This window comes from Myripristis murdjan, chromosome 24 (genome assembly GCF_902150065.1).
Source record: "Myripristis murdjan chromosome 24, fMyrMur1.1, whole genome shotgun sequence".
In the NCBI taxonomy this organism is placed as follows: Eukaryota; Metazoa; Chordata; class Actinopteri; order Holocentriformes; family Holocentridae; genus Myripristis; species Myripristis murdjan.
Genome location: NC_044003.1, coordinates 14,568,714 through 14,581,986, shown reverse-complemented (window position 1 = coordinate 14,581,986; position 13,273 = coordinate 14,568,714). Strand labels below are relative to the sequence as shown.

Below are 13,273 nucleotides of genomic sequence, written 5' to 3'. Positions count from 1 at the left end.
ATCAGGAAACATATTTCCAGCTTCAAGATAAGAGGCAAAACACTTACTGCAAAAGGGGGGAGCCTGACATTTAATGTTATATATTAATGAGGTGCTTTCAATATCCAGATTGTGGCCAAATTTATGTCAACTAACGTGATATCAATGCGACTAATATCCGTACCCACCTGACAGTCAAGGTGAGCTGGCATGATTGTATGTGCCAGGTCAAATCAAAAAGACAGGTTGAACCATCAAAGGTGCCACAAAAGACTTTAGACAGGCGCAGTTTCCTCTGCCACACCTTGCACCAATTGTTTTAAATTAGCTTTAGTGTTTTTTTATTTGATTTGTTTACATATTTTTGCGGTCCTACATCAGAACGCCCTAAGATGCATATGCATTTGGCTGCACAAAATATTTTCAGTGTTGATGTCACCAGCACCAACCTGTGCTGCGGCACCTTTGTAAATCCAGGACACTTTTTTTGTCTCATTTGTGCACAAAAAAAAAAAAAAAAAAACATAAACCTTGATAAATCAGCCCCTTTGTTGTCTAACTTAGCCAGTTAGCCAAGCTGATCTTCCAAATTCAAACTAGCCTTATTATCCATCAGCTAGTTAGCTGAACTGCTGTCCTTCAGAGATCATGAGCGTAAGAATCAGGAGTGATTGTGACCTGAGTTCATTTCATTGCTCATTTCAGCACGGTGGCAGGTGAGGGGGTCAGTTGTGGATTGAACATGGCACCTTCCAGTTACGGATGGATGAGGCCCTTTCTGTCTAGTGAAATAGTGGGAGTGGCCATTCAAATGCAGGATGCACCAGCCATTGCAATTAGTTTCCTGCCCTGCGTACTATTAGGGATCCAAAATGGCCACCAGTAGGTGCTGTGACTTCCAATGAAAGACAAAGCAGATGTTCAACTCTGCAGACACTATGCTGGCTTTCTACTTCCTATAGCCGAAAAACAAACAGCCCTGGATAAGTAATGGATACTTCCTTAGATAAAAAGTCATCTGGTGTGGCAGAGATTTATTATCATGTTTCCAAGACTCTTATACATGCAGGATCACCGGCTTCACTCAGTCACCAGGTGTCAAAGTCCCTTTATACCTGCAATACACTTGATTTAAGAGCCTCTATCATGATTTATCCAGTATTTATACAGGGCTGTCTTATGAAAAAACATCTCTTTTACTCTTTGTGGTGCTTTTGGTCTTCGAACGACCATCTTTTCCAGGACGCCTTCTGATCTCCTGACCTTCCTCAGATACCAGCTAACAACTGGACACACACATTATGTGCTGACATCCACCGACACACTCAGACAGTAACACACACTAGCCGTAAACCAGCAGGTGCACATTTATTCTCCGATCATACGACCTTCAGGTGCTTTTTAAACTCTTGACTCTTTTTTACAGTACTCTAGCAGGTCTCACACACACACCACACACTCACACTCTCTCTCTCTCTCACACACACACACACACACACACACACACACACACACGACACCACACACACACACACACATAGACACACATTTGCTGGATACAAACTCAGAATCACAGCAAACCAACATGGTGCAGACTTTTTTAATACTCCTCCAACTCCTCTTGGGACAAACAACAAAGCCAACACACACAACGCACACACAAGTACACACAAATACATACTGTGTTTTTGCCGGCCGCCTGTCTCTATCAGGCCTCCCATGGTGCCGCTGGGTGTGACATCATCACCCTTCGCCATTTGGTGCTCCCTCCAGACCCCCACCCCACTCCAACCCTCTCACCCCCGGGTGCTGCATGTCAGTCAGTCAGTGTAATCTCCGATTCCATGTTAGATTAGGGAATAATGATAATAATACTGGTAATAATAATTACAGTAATAATCTGTTATTGTGTGTGTGTGTACTGTTCCAGCTTGGTGCTCAGTTCAGTTCAGTCACAGCCTGTAGACAGGAGTGAGAGGCTAGAAAAAGCATATTGTACAGTTAGTATAGTGACTTGTTCTATTGTACCCAAGGACGCTAGGGGACGAGCTACAGGACATATTCTCAGAAGAAACAGGTTGAAATAACACTGGTTGCACCGTCGCTGAACATAAGCAGGTGTGTTGGAGCGCACCAGCATGTCCTATTCAGACGAAAAGTGCTGCTGCTTTGCTAAAATGTTGCTTGAGCAAGGGGTAAAATTAGAAATGTAGGAATCTACTTAGGAAAAAGTAAAAAGTAGCACATTTCGGATTAAAATTTACAGAGTTGCTTTTAAAAGATGCTTGCCATGCAAAAAGGATGAGAGTCCAGTGATCAGCGTAGGATCTTTTAATCATTAATATTAAAGAAAAACACAGCAACTACAAAATAAAGTGCATAGGCAAAGTATAACAAGATTTAAAGTGCATAATTTAAGAGAGAGCAAGAATCAACATTATTTAAGGATGTGGTTTCTGAACAAACCGTCTTCGTGAGCTAAAACTCTCATCAGACCTAAGACGTGGAATTGGATCTGATAACATCCACTGGCTCCTCCTGACCTTAATAACCCAGTTTTTAGGTGATGCTTATGGAGAACCTATAAAATTTGCACTTTAGCAGATTTGCTTTCAATTGAGGCAGAAATCTAAAACGTACTTGAGTAAAACTAAATTGCTGGGTTCAGAGGACACTCAGAAAGTGCACAAAAAGCGACTCAATTGCAGTAAAAAAAAAAAAAAAAAAAAAAAAAAAAAAGAGCAATTGTTATATGTTACGTCCATGCTTGAACATATATACATGATGTCTTTAAACCAGTGGTGAAAAAGTACTGTAATGTTTTACTTAATTAAAAGTAGCAATACCTTAAGGGAAAAATAGTCCCTTAAAATGAAAAGTCTTGCATTGAAAAATTTACTTAACTAAGAGTAGTAGATGTATTTGCAGTAAAATGTAGTGAAGTATGAAAAGTAAAAGTAGCTGTCGTGGAGAACATTTCCTCTCAGAGTGTTAAGTTATTCATGCATTAACCTGTAAGTATTTTAACATAGCTGGAACTACTCCATATAATGTTGGCTAGTTTACACTGTAACAGTGCATCGGATTTGATGTTTTGCATGCAAAAGCTTATTCTGCAAAGTAACTAGTAACTACAGCTGTCCGATAAATGTAGTGCAATAAGAGGTGCTGCATTTCCCTCTGAAATGTAGTGCAGTAAAAGCGTAACGTCTCACACTCAAGTAAAGTGCCTCAAAATTGTGTAAGAAAGTACTTGAGTAAAAGTACTTTCTTACTTTCCACCTACACTTGATTGGTTGATTTTATTCACAAGGTGCATTGTCTTATTGTGGGGTCAAGATCTTCACAGTTGGCTTGTTAACACTGTCAGCAGCTACAGCTACACTTGGTTTCAGCCTTTCTTGTGACATTTTAAGGAAAAAAAAACTCTGAAATACTTAAAGACTACTAAAAAGAGCCACTGGTAATGTGCCTTGCATTCCTGGGCCCATTTTCTTCTTTAGTGATGTTTTTTTCTTCGGATTGTCTTTGAACTACTCAAACATAGACAATGTAATGTCACATATTTGGAGTCCCAAGTTTGGGGTTCAGCTACAATTAAGTTTAGTATCTGAATGATTCATTAACATCTAAAACATTAACAGGTTTTGGCCTCTGTCTCCTAGAGTCAAAGAGCAAGAGTTTCCTTAAAGAATCACTGTTTTGCACCAGAGTTCAATAGTCAAACAACTATTTTTTCCACTGACATTAGCCTCAAAAGGCCAGAATGCAATGCACCCTCAAGACATGTGCTTTGATTAATTAAGAGGCAACTCTCATTTTGTCTTGGAAAACGTTTGGCTCTTTTATTACTATTGCTCCCGCCACCTACATGTATAGCCCATAGTTTGACCAAAGGTATTCTGGGAAATGTAGGAAATCACTAATAAGGTAAAAGTTGACATGCGGGTTCAAAATTAAATCATATCCAGGGGTGGAATCGTCTGGTGAAGTAAAATCCAAAACGTCAAGGAATCTCTTAAGACATGCTAGGTATTTAAAAAAAACAAACAAACAAACACATTTGTATGTTCAGTCTCAACACAAGCAGTGTTATTTCAACAAATCCATTTTAGAGGGCAGTCAGAGGAAGGAGTGAGGGAAGGAGTCAATATCTGTACTGTTTTAGTTGACATCTGTCAATTTAATTGATAGGTGACTCGGTGATGATGTTTCTGTTCGCCTATCGACAGCTTTTAGGCTGTTTCAACACTCCAGCACATAATACAATATATAAAAAACATTATATGCACACACTCGCACGCACACACACACACATACACAACACTGTTACATACACAGAGCAAACACGTGCTTGACACAGGCATACATGCACAACACACACAAATACAATGCTGTGGCGCATGCAGACTCTCATCTCATGGACTAAATGATAGATGAGCTTTTAAGAAAGGAGGACCTGGTGGTGTTTCAAAAGGTGCTAAAATTTTATCTGAAAATAAGAAAAATATATTGTTAGGAGTATAAATCAAGTTTGTCTTTACAATGACTGTATTTAAGTTTGTCGTAGTAATGAAAAGGCACTATTATTATTTTACTCTTGTATGAATATGAACTAATTAAAAAGGCATTTTAACTTTGTACTTGAACCAATGTATGAACCGTGAATAAAAAAGGACTGTTTCATGTGTTTTAGCCTCCAAGACTCCGTATTGTCTGCGTCTAACACGGGACTTGACCGTTACAGTGCAACTTTTTGAGGCACTGATCGGTAGTGTTACAGAGGGAATAAACTCGGCGTGACTATTGTCGTGTATGTTGAGGCACAAACTCGCTGACAGTGTGTTAAAATTGCTGGCCACAAATTCCTCATGTGGCCAAAAATTTGCACACATACCGTAACACTGAGGGTGACACAGCACTAGAAAGTTTTGTGCAGCCGTGCCTGTCTACCTCAGTATAGTTCCCATAAGAACCTCTTGTTGCAAGAGACATGAGGAAAAGGGTTTTTTTTCGGTCTCACTTGGTCGCCTTTAGCTGAGAAAATTGCACTGCAGTGTGAATATGTGACTGTGAATTCAGCTTTTCCTCCTGAGGTGAAATTTTCATGGTAAAAATATTATAGCCACAAGTCTTGCTGGCTGTGTTTGTATCAGTATTTATTATCTGGAGTCAGCAGCCCATGAAGGCACCTGTCAAGAGGCAGTGATGTCTCTGGGCTAGGCTGTGATGGTTTCATTATCACAGCCTATAGAGACCCTAATGGTGCAAATGGGATTTTGTTTTTAGACTGCCTACAGTGAAACAGACAGGAGCAAAGAAGCAATGTTCACAAGCTGGACCCCAATTTGCAACAAAGTAAGTGCATGGGATGGACCATGAGGTCGACTGAGCCACCAGGATGCTGCGGTCTGCCCATTGAAAAACAGTGTATCAAGTCCTCCAATGTCTCAGAACAGCTAAAGCAGATTAATAATAAAATACAGATGAATAATAAATCGTTCACTGTGCTAGAGGCATTCATCTTCTTCAGAGCTTTTTATACTTGTGCTTTGTAGCTAAACACACAAGGAAGCGTGTGCATACATGTGTACTCTGCTGGGTAGGTACAGAGTTGTGTTTGTGGTGTGCTCAGCTGGCTTCCCTGTGTAAATAATAATGGTTAAAAAAAATATGAGAGGAAGAGCAGGTTGGTGTGATGGCCACTGAGATTGAATTTCCATTAACCTGTGCTGGAAAACAGAGTCACATTATTCCCATTTTACAGCCTAATTATCTCTCTACTCTAATAATTATTATAATTTATCTCATCAGGGATAACTCAGAGCCTCTAAGTCTGATGGCCTGATCACACTGACCAGATAATCAGTCATTGATCCACTTTGTGTCCAGGGATTTGGCAGGTGTGCAAGGTAAATACATTTTAAAGATAAATAACACTAGACAGGGAGTTTTCCTAAGGCTTCAGTGAAGTGACGCCCCTGACTGAATACCTCTGTTCATGCTGCTCCCACCGCATTGCCACTCAGCCTCACTGCCAGCGAGCAGGGCCCCGTCTCCATATTGTGGCCCTTCAGACGCTTGTTGCTGCCTTCAGGTGCTGCTCGTAATGTCCCACCCTCTGCCTCCAGTGTTGTGCTTTCAGGCGCATTTGGGTGGGAAAAGAACATCAAAGTGGTCCCTTTGATGAAAGTAGGCCACCATGTTGGTGGCTGGACAAAGAGGAGGAAATACCAGACATTTTGTTGGGCTATCTGATGTTATAGTTTTTTGTTTGTTTTCAAAGAAAAATGCAGGGCAATTATAAAAAGTTAGGATCATAAGACAACAATGCTAATTGTTTGCAATAAGCAGTAAGTTACAACAAGATAGGCCGATAATAACTAAAATTATCACAACAAAGTCGCAACTTTTCAACAGGAGAATCATAGAAAATTTGTATTTTTCCTTTATTCTAACCAGGAAAGACATTCATACTTCTGTTATGAATGCAATAGTATATGTCATAATAAATATTATCAGACCTTTTGTAAATATAATTGTGTTTCATTGACAATGCCTGAATTAGGGGGCAACTGCGCTTGGATAAAGATGGTGTGTTATCTGTAGTACAATGAACTGAATCATGAAGACATGGACTGCACACAAAGTGAACTTCCCCAGCAAAGTGTATTAAATTACACAATGTTTTTGGCTATAAAGCCTTCACCAGTTTCAGAGTACAAATTCCACTTTCCAGGCAGGTGTTTACAGGCTGACAGAAAAAGAGACTACACACCACAGAGAAGTCTCTTAAATATGAAATGGTCATAAGAACCTCAAGCACAATAGCCAGTATCATTAATATTCAGCAATAATGGGCAAAAATAAATGTATATTAAATAATGGACACAGTACACTGCCAGTATTATGTTTGTTATATTTGCTAGACATAATAGTTTAGTTATATTTATGTTTACCACAACAACATGCATTATCGTATCCACTATAAATATTTCACACTTTGGTGGCTGGTTCATTTGCTGCAATCTTTCCGTCAGTCCTTGAATGCGCCACGCGTCTCCGGAGACAAGACACACCCCTGTGTACCAAAAAGGAAGGACCTCGCTCCGGACTGGCCGTCTCCCATTGGCCGGCCGTTCCGTTGCTCAGGTTCAAACGGCTTCTGATTGGTCCCTGTCGCACTCTGTTGAAGGAGTATAGCATCTGCGGCTCGCGCTGTGCCAGCTGTCCTCGCGCACTCGGCTCGCTCTGACAACCCGGGGGGAAGACTGGAGAGTCTCGCGCTGAGCGTTTGGGATATCTGGAAAGCAGAGGGTAAGGATACAAAAACAAAATGTCACTCTTTTCTTTATACAATGTAACAGCCGCTGACAAGAAATGAAACATTGTATTTACCTTAACGTGATACCGACTCTACCATTATATATTGATTTATTAATTAAGTGAATGACTGTAGAACAGGTATGTGGGCGATACAGACAACATTTCCGTCTGGGTGATTTTTTTTAATTTATTAATAATTACCTCTCCAGGTATCCACTGAGCATTTTAAATCCATCCACGAGCCCACGACGCGTTGCTTTGATTTGCACTGATGCGAGCCTTCTCCCCTCGAGCAAATGAGGTGGAAAAAATGAATCATGGCATCATAGGCTGCAATGGAATATGGTTTTCAGTCACATCTCCAATTGGTTTTAGCCTGCACAAACCAGCAAAAATGTGCACGCGTTGGGGATGTGCGCGCGCGTGCATGGGGTGCGCGTGTGTGTGTGTTTTGGGAGGGGGGGTGCGTTCCATCAGTGCAGTTGGCGTTATGTAAGTGTGTTATTGGTATACAGGCTATCTTGGTTCCACCAAACACATCTTGTCATGGTGAGGAAGAGGATCTTAAGGTGTGATGCATACAGAGGAGCCTCCTGGTGTGTGTGTGTGTGTGTGTGTGTGTGTGTGTGTGTGTGTGTGTGTGTTTGGATACATTAAAGCAAGTGGTGGTGGACAGAATGGGGGATGGAAAGATATGCCACCACTCTTGTAGCACATGCCTCACCCAAACAGACTGAAATGCATCAAGTGCCCTAACCGTCCCGTTACACCCTTTGTTGGCTGTGCTGTAGAGGGCGCCGCATGCAGAGACGCTTTGTGTTGAGGTGAATGTTAAAGCCTCTGCATCAGTGTGTGTGTGTGTGTGTGTGTGTGTGTGTGTGTGGGGGGGGGGGGGGGGGTAACCCCTTCATGATCCTTGAAGGGATTCCAGCGTCCATCTTCTGGAGGTTTTTCGATTTCAGGCTCCTTTAGAGGGAGCCAGTGATTACTGGTGTGGTTCCATAGGTCCTTTGGGTGGTTATCATGGTTCTTCAAGGGGTTCCAGGGGTCCTTTAGGTGGTTCCCCTTCATGATCCTTGAAGGGGTTCCAGCGTCCATCTTCTGGAGGTTTTTCGATTTCAGGCTCCTTTAGAGGGAGCCAGTGATTACTGATGTGGTTCCATAGGTCCTTTGGGTGGTTATCATGGTTCTTCAAGGGGTTCCAGGGGTCCTTTAGGTGGTTCCGGTGGTCCCTTCAGGGGTCTCAGGGGTCACTGAGGTGGTTCCAGAGGTCCTTTGGGTGGTTATCATGGTTCTTCAAGGGGTTCCAGGAGTCACTGAGGTGGTTCCAGGGGTCCTTTAGGTGGTTCCAGTGGTTCCTTCGGGGGTCTTGGGGTCACTGAAGTGGTTCCAGAGGTCCTTTGGATGGTTATCATGGTTCTTCAAAGGGTTCCAGGAGTCACTGAGGTGGTTCCAGGGGTCCTTTAGGTGGTTCCTGTGGTTCCTTCGGGGGCCTCGGGGTCACTGAAGTGGTTCCAGAGGTCCTTTGGGTGGTTATCATGGTTCTTCAAGGGGTTCCAGGAGTCACTAAGGTGGTTCCAGGGGTCCTTTAGGTGGTTCCAGTGGTTCTTTAGGGGGTCTCAGGGATCTCTGAGGTGGTTCCAGAGGTCCTTTGGGTGGTTACCGTAGTTCTTCAAGGGGTTCCAGGAGTCACTGAGGTGGTTCCAGGGGTCCTTTAGGTGGTTCCAGTGGTTCCTTAGGGGATCCCAGGGGTCACTGAGGTGGTTCCAGAGGTCCTTTGGGTGGTTACCGTGGTTCTTCAGGGTTGTCCCAGGGGTCACTGAGGAGATGCTTTAGGTGGTTACAATGGTTCCTTAGGGGATTCCAGGGGTCATTGAGGTGGTTCCAGAGATGGTAACAGCGGTTCTTCAAGGGATCCCAAGCCGTTGTGATGGTCCCAGAGATCCTTAAAGCAGTTACAGCAGTTCTTTAGAGGGTTCCAGGGATCACTGGTGTGGTTCCAGAGGTCCTTTAGGTGGTTACAGTTGTTCTTTAGAGGGTTCCAGGGGTCAATGAAGTGGTTCCCGACATCCCTTAGGTGGTTCGGTGGTTACATTGAAGGGCTTCCATGAGGTCCAAAAACACAATACTGAATTCACCAGAAGTTGGAGGAGGATTATTCTGCTGCTGCTAGGTTTCACTCTCATCACGGTTATCTTCCCACAGTGCAGACAGATCTACAGTTCAATCAATTAGAGTAAAATAGCTGTGCCTTCGGCCAGTTGGGGTTATGGCTGTGTGTGTGTGTGTGTGTGTGTGTGTGTGTGTGTGTTGATGCTAAATGGGCTCTGTAGAAATTTGTGCATTTGGTAAGAGTTGAGACTACAGTCTTTAATGACCGTATTTTTCCCTCACATTGACCCTCATGTAGCCTCAAACGCAGAACATTTTTCTCCCGCGTTGTATGACAGTGTCACATCTATATTCTCTATGTGCCGGTTGTGACACTTCATTGAAGCTACATCAAACTTTTATTGCATGAAATATTGAAACCCAAGATGCCATTGTTTTATGGCTGCAGCATAACATCAGATAGAAACTATTTAGATATCCTGTTTATCATTTTATACATGGAATTGAAATTGACCAGGATGTATTTGGTATCTTTGGAAACCTCGGGATTGATGCTGGAATTTGAAATAAAATTAAAGTTTCAGAACATAAAACTTTTGAAGCGGTATCTTAAGAAGGACAATGGGAAGAAGGCCTCAGACAGAACACAGAGATGGGAGGGGAGAGGAGAGAAGATACACCCCTCCACACAAAATACACAAGTATGGCATAATGTCAAGGTGGTGTGTGTGTGTGTGTGTGTGTGTTTGTGTGTAACAGAACAAGAGAGAGGATGTGCCCCTAATCCTGAGAGTGATGCCCTAGTTTGTTGTGCATCCGCTGTTGTGTGTTTATCTGTGTCTGATTCACTAATGGTGTATTCATCCATGAACCGCCAGCAGCACACACACCCTCCCAAGCGTGTGTGTTTAATTTCTATTCCTACCACTACGAATTTATCTGATGTATGTCTTGTTTGGCGATATAGTAGTTCGACTGTTGAGTCACACACTACCTCACATGTGTACAGCCACACACACGTATGGACACACTCACAAACACACACACACACACACACACACACATACGTACATGCACACACATCACGTCCCTGTGGCGATTGCTCGGCGGATCAGGCAGGAGTCAGCAGCTGTCTGCTCCTTTCTTCTCATTTACAGCATGCAACAACAGACACACACGCACACACACACACGCACACACACATTTACATGCCACACATGTAGCCTGCACTTGCTCAGAAACAGACCTCTGAGGATGTCAGCAACTGCTGTATCAAATGTGACCTGTTTCAGGACATTAATGCTTTTCTGACTGATGTTTCTTGATATCAGCGGGTTTTTTTTTTTTTTTTTTTTTTTTTGTGTGTGTGCCTCCATATCACCAAGTTTAGCCTTTAGTTTACGCTCTTTTTTATTCATCACCACCTAACTGCATGTGGACAGGAAACCGCTTGATGTGGTGCCTCAGTGAAAACACAAACCAAATAATTAGAAACACTTAAACCACAATAATGGTCACAATGCAGGAAAAATTGTACTTGCAACACTAACATGCAGGCTTTTGCAATACAACAAAATGGCTGTGGTGCACTGGTACAGTGTGTGTGTGTGTGTGTGTATGTGTGTTTTGGGTGTGCCATTGGAAGACTAGACTATATTTGACTGCAGCTCCTCATGTATTATTGATCAACCCCCCCATTTTAAAAACTGTCTGCATGGAAAGCAGAAAACCTTAGGGTGTGTCTTGGTGTGTGTGTGTGTGTGTGTGTGTGTGTGTGTGTGTGTGTGTGTGTGTGTGCATGGGTGCACACACGCAGTTCCGTGACACTCCGTGTGTGTGTGTGTGTGTGTGTGTGTGTGTGTGTGTGCATTTGTCTGTGTACGTTTTGCAGAAGCAGCTGGTCTCAGTGAGTGATGCTGCCTGGTATGCGAGTAAATGTGTGTGTGTCTGTCTGTCAGGCACACTATGACACAGCAAAATGCGCACACACACACACATGCACAGTGCTTATCTACACTCAAGAAGGCTAGAATCGATTGGTTGTCCTCTACCTAGATATAGCCTCATGTAAAAATCATGAACATTTTATGCTGTTAATCATCCTTATTCATTTTCTTATCTGTGATTGTAGGCATACAGTTCAGTCAAGTAAAATGGTCTCAAAAGTGAATACAGCAATGTATGGACAAACATGTAAGACCTCATCTCTCTCTCTCTCTCTCTCTCTCTCTCTCTCTCTCCCCCCTCTCTCTCTGTCTTCCCCTCTTTGTTCTCTAGCCCAAATATTTCTAGTTTAGACATTTCTAGTTCAGTGAATCAATAAGACATGGCCCAAAGCCCAGTCCATAGTATTTCTGTTGCATGTGCAGGACAGCTGCTATTGTGGGATTATGAGCAATACACTATCTGCAGGTGTGATAAGGGACTGGCAACATCATGACCAACAAAATAACTTATTCTCCTTCTCTTTTGTGTGAAAGCAGTGCGCCGTGGGCTGTGGTACCCCAACAGTTTGGTGATAGAGAAAACACCCTGTGGTTTTCTCCGCAGGAAATGGCTGTCCTTTACAGGTGTACATGAAGATTAGAGCAGGAATGGAAAGCGGGACTAGTGGCGACCAAACCTCAGAGACCATCAACAACAATGACTGCAGTCAAAAAGTGACGAAGGCAGCTGAGGAAATGTGAGGTTTTGGAAACTGTTTTACAGAGACGTGAGGTGGGCAGGGTAATTTTGGGCAGCGGGGGTTCCAGAAGTAAAAACACCATCCAGTTTCCCAAACGCAGTGCCAGATGACAGTCTATTTGAGCATTCCTAACAGTTGAATGGGCATGAAACTCTCCCAGTAGAATCATCAGCACAAACCAGTAACAATAATTCATGTTCAGTCGAATAAATGCAAAAGTACAAGATTATGTGCTTAAAAACTTTGGGAGATAAATCAACCAGGAGTCCCACAGTGCACTGTGTCAAATATACAGCCAATCACTGAGTTTAATATTCTGTTGCATGCGTGACTCCCTAAAAACTTGGCATTTCACCTGGACGGGCATGGTTTTCCAGGACGTAGTAGTGCACGCTTCAGTGTGATCAGTTCTGCTTTATGTGATAACCTGTGTGCACCTTCAAACAAAAATCTTTGATTATTGTTTGTTGAAAATGTGAAGTTGTGGCTGAGTGTGGGCTAGTTTAATTTCTAAAGCTTGGAAAATTAGGCAAACTAGACTGAATAATGCAATATGAGGTCAGTTTATTTGATGCATGTCAAGTATGAAAGCATGCAGAATATACTGTTCATGTTTTGCTATAAAATGTATATTTGGTCCGACACATATGTACATGGAAAGTGATAGTAAGCCTTACAGGCATGTATTGATGCAAGATACTAGATTGATATCAGACCTTCCATCACAGTAGGTTTTTTGTTGTTGGACATAGTTTAGTCTGTCTAAATGTCATTATTATTCATTCATTCATCTTCTAAACCGCTTATCCTCACTAGGGTCGCGGGGGGGTGCTGGAGCCTATCCCAGCGCTCATAGGGCGAAGGCAGTGAAACACCCTGGACAGGTCGCCAGTCCATCGCAGGGCATAAATGTCATTATATTTATGTCATTATATTTTAGCATTATTTAGTTGTAAATGTTTTCCAGTATAACATTATGACAGTTTATTTGAGAGTTTATCAACAGTCATGTAAAAGTCATTTGGAAATCTGCAGGGGAGTCTAGTTGTGCTTGCAGCCATGCCAGCAGCACAAGCAGCGAAGATCTAAGTGTATCTTCGTAAATCAATGAACACAAAAAAATGAAAAATCGTCTCTGTTTGAAGTTACGATGAGGCAAGAGGTTACAGT

At 42.5% G+C, this 13,273-nt stretch overlaps 2 protein-coding genes across 3 annotated transcripts in view; both read left to right on the top strand.

Annotated features, from left to right (window-relative positions):
* The window catches only part of dnmt3aa (DNA (cytosine-5-)-methyltransferase 3 alpha a), a 46,893-nt gene extending 42,224 nt beyond the window's left edge, over positions 1–4,669 (top strand). For both annotated transcript variants that reach the window (XM_030047089.1, XM_030047090.1), the window contains one exon: positions 1–4,669. This exon is cut by the window's left edge and continues 2,059 nt beyond it. The gene's annotated coding sequence lies outside the window, so the exon portion shown is untranslated.
* A 2,543-nt stretch (positions 4,670–7,212) lies between these two features.
* LOC115356085 (dihydropyrimidinase-related protein 5-like) overlaps positions 7,213–13,273 on the top strand; it is a 30,280-nt gene continuing 24,219 nt past the window's right edge. Inside the window, exon 1 of the mRNA XM_030047092.1 lies at positions 7,213–7,296. The gene's annotated coding sequence lies outside the window, so the exon portion shown is untranslated. The remainder of the gene's footprint in view (positions 7,297–13,273) is intronic.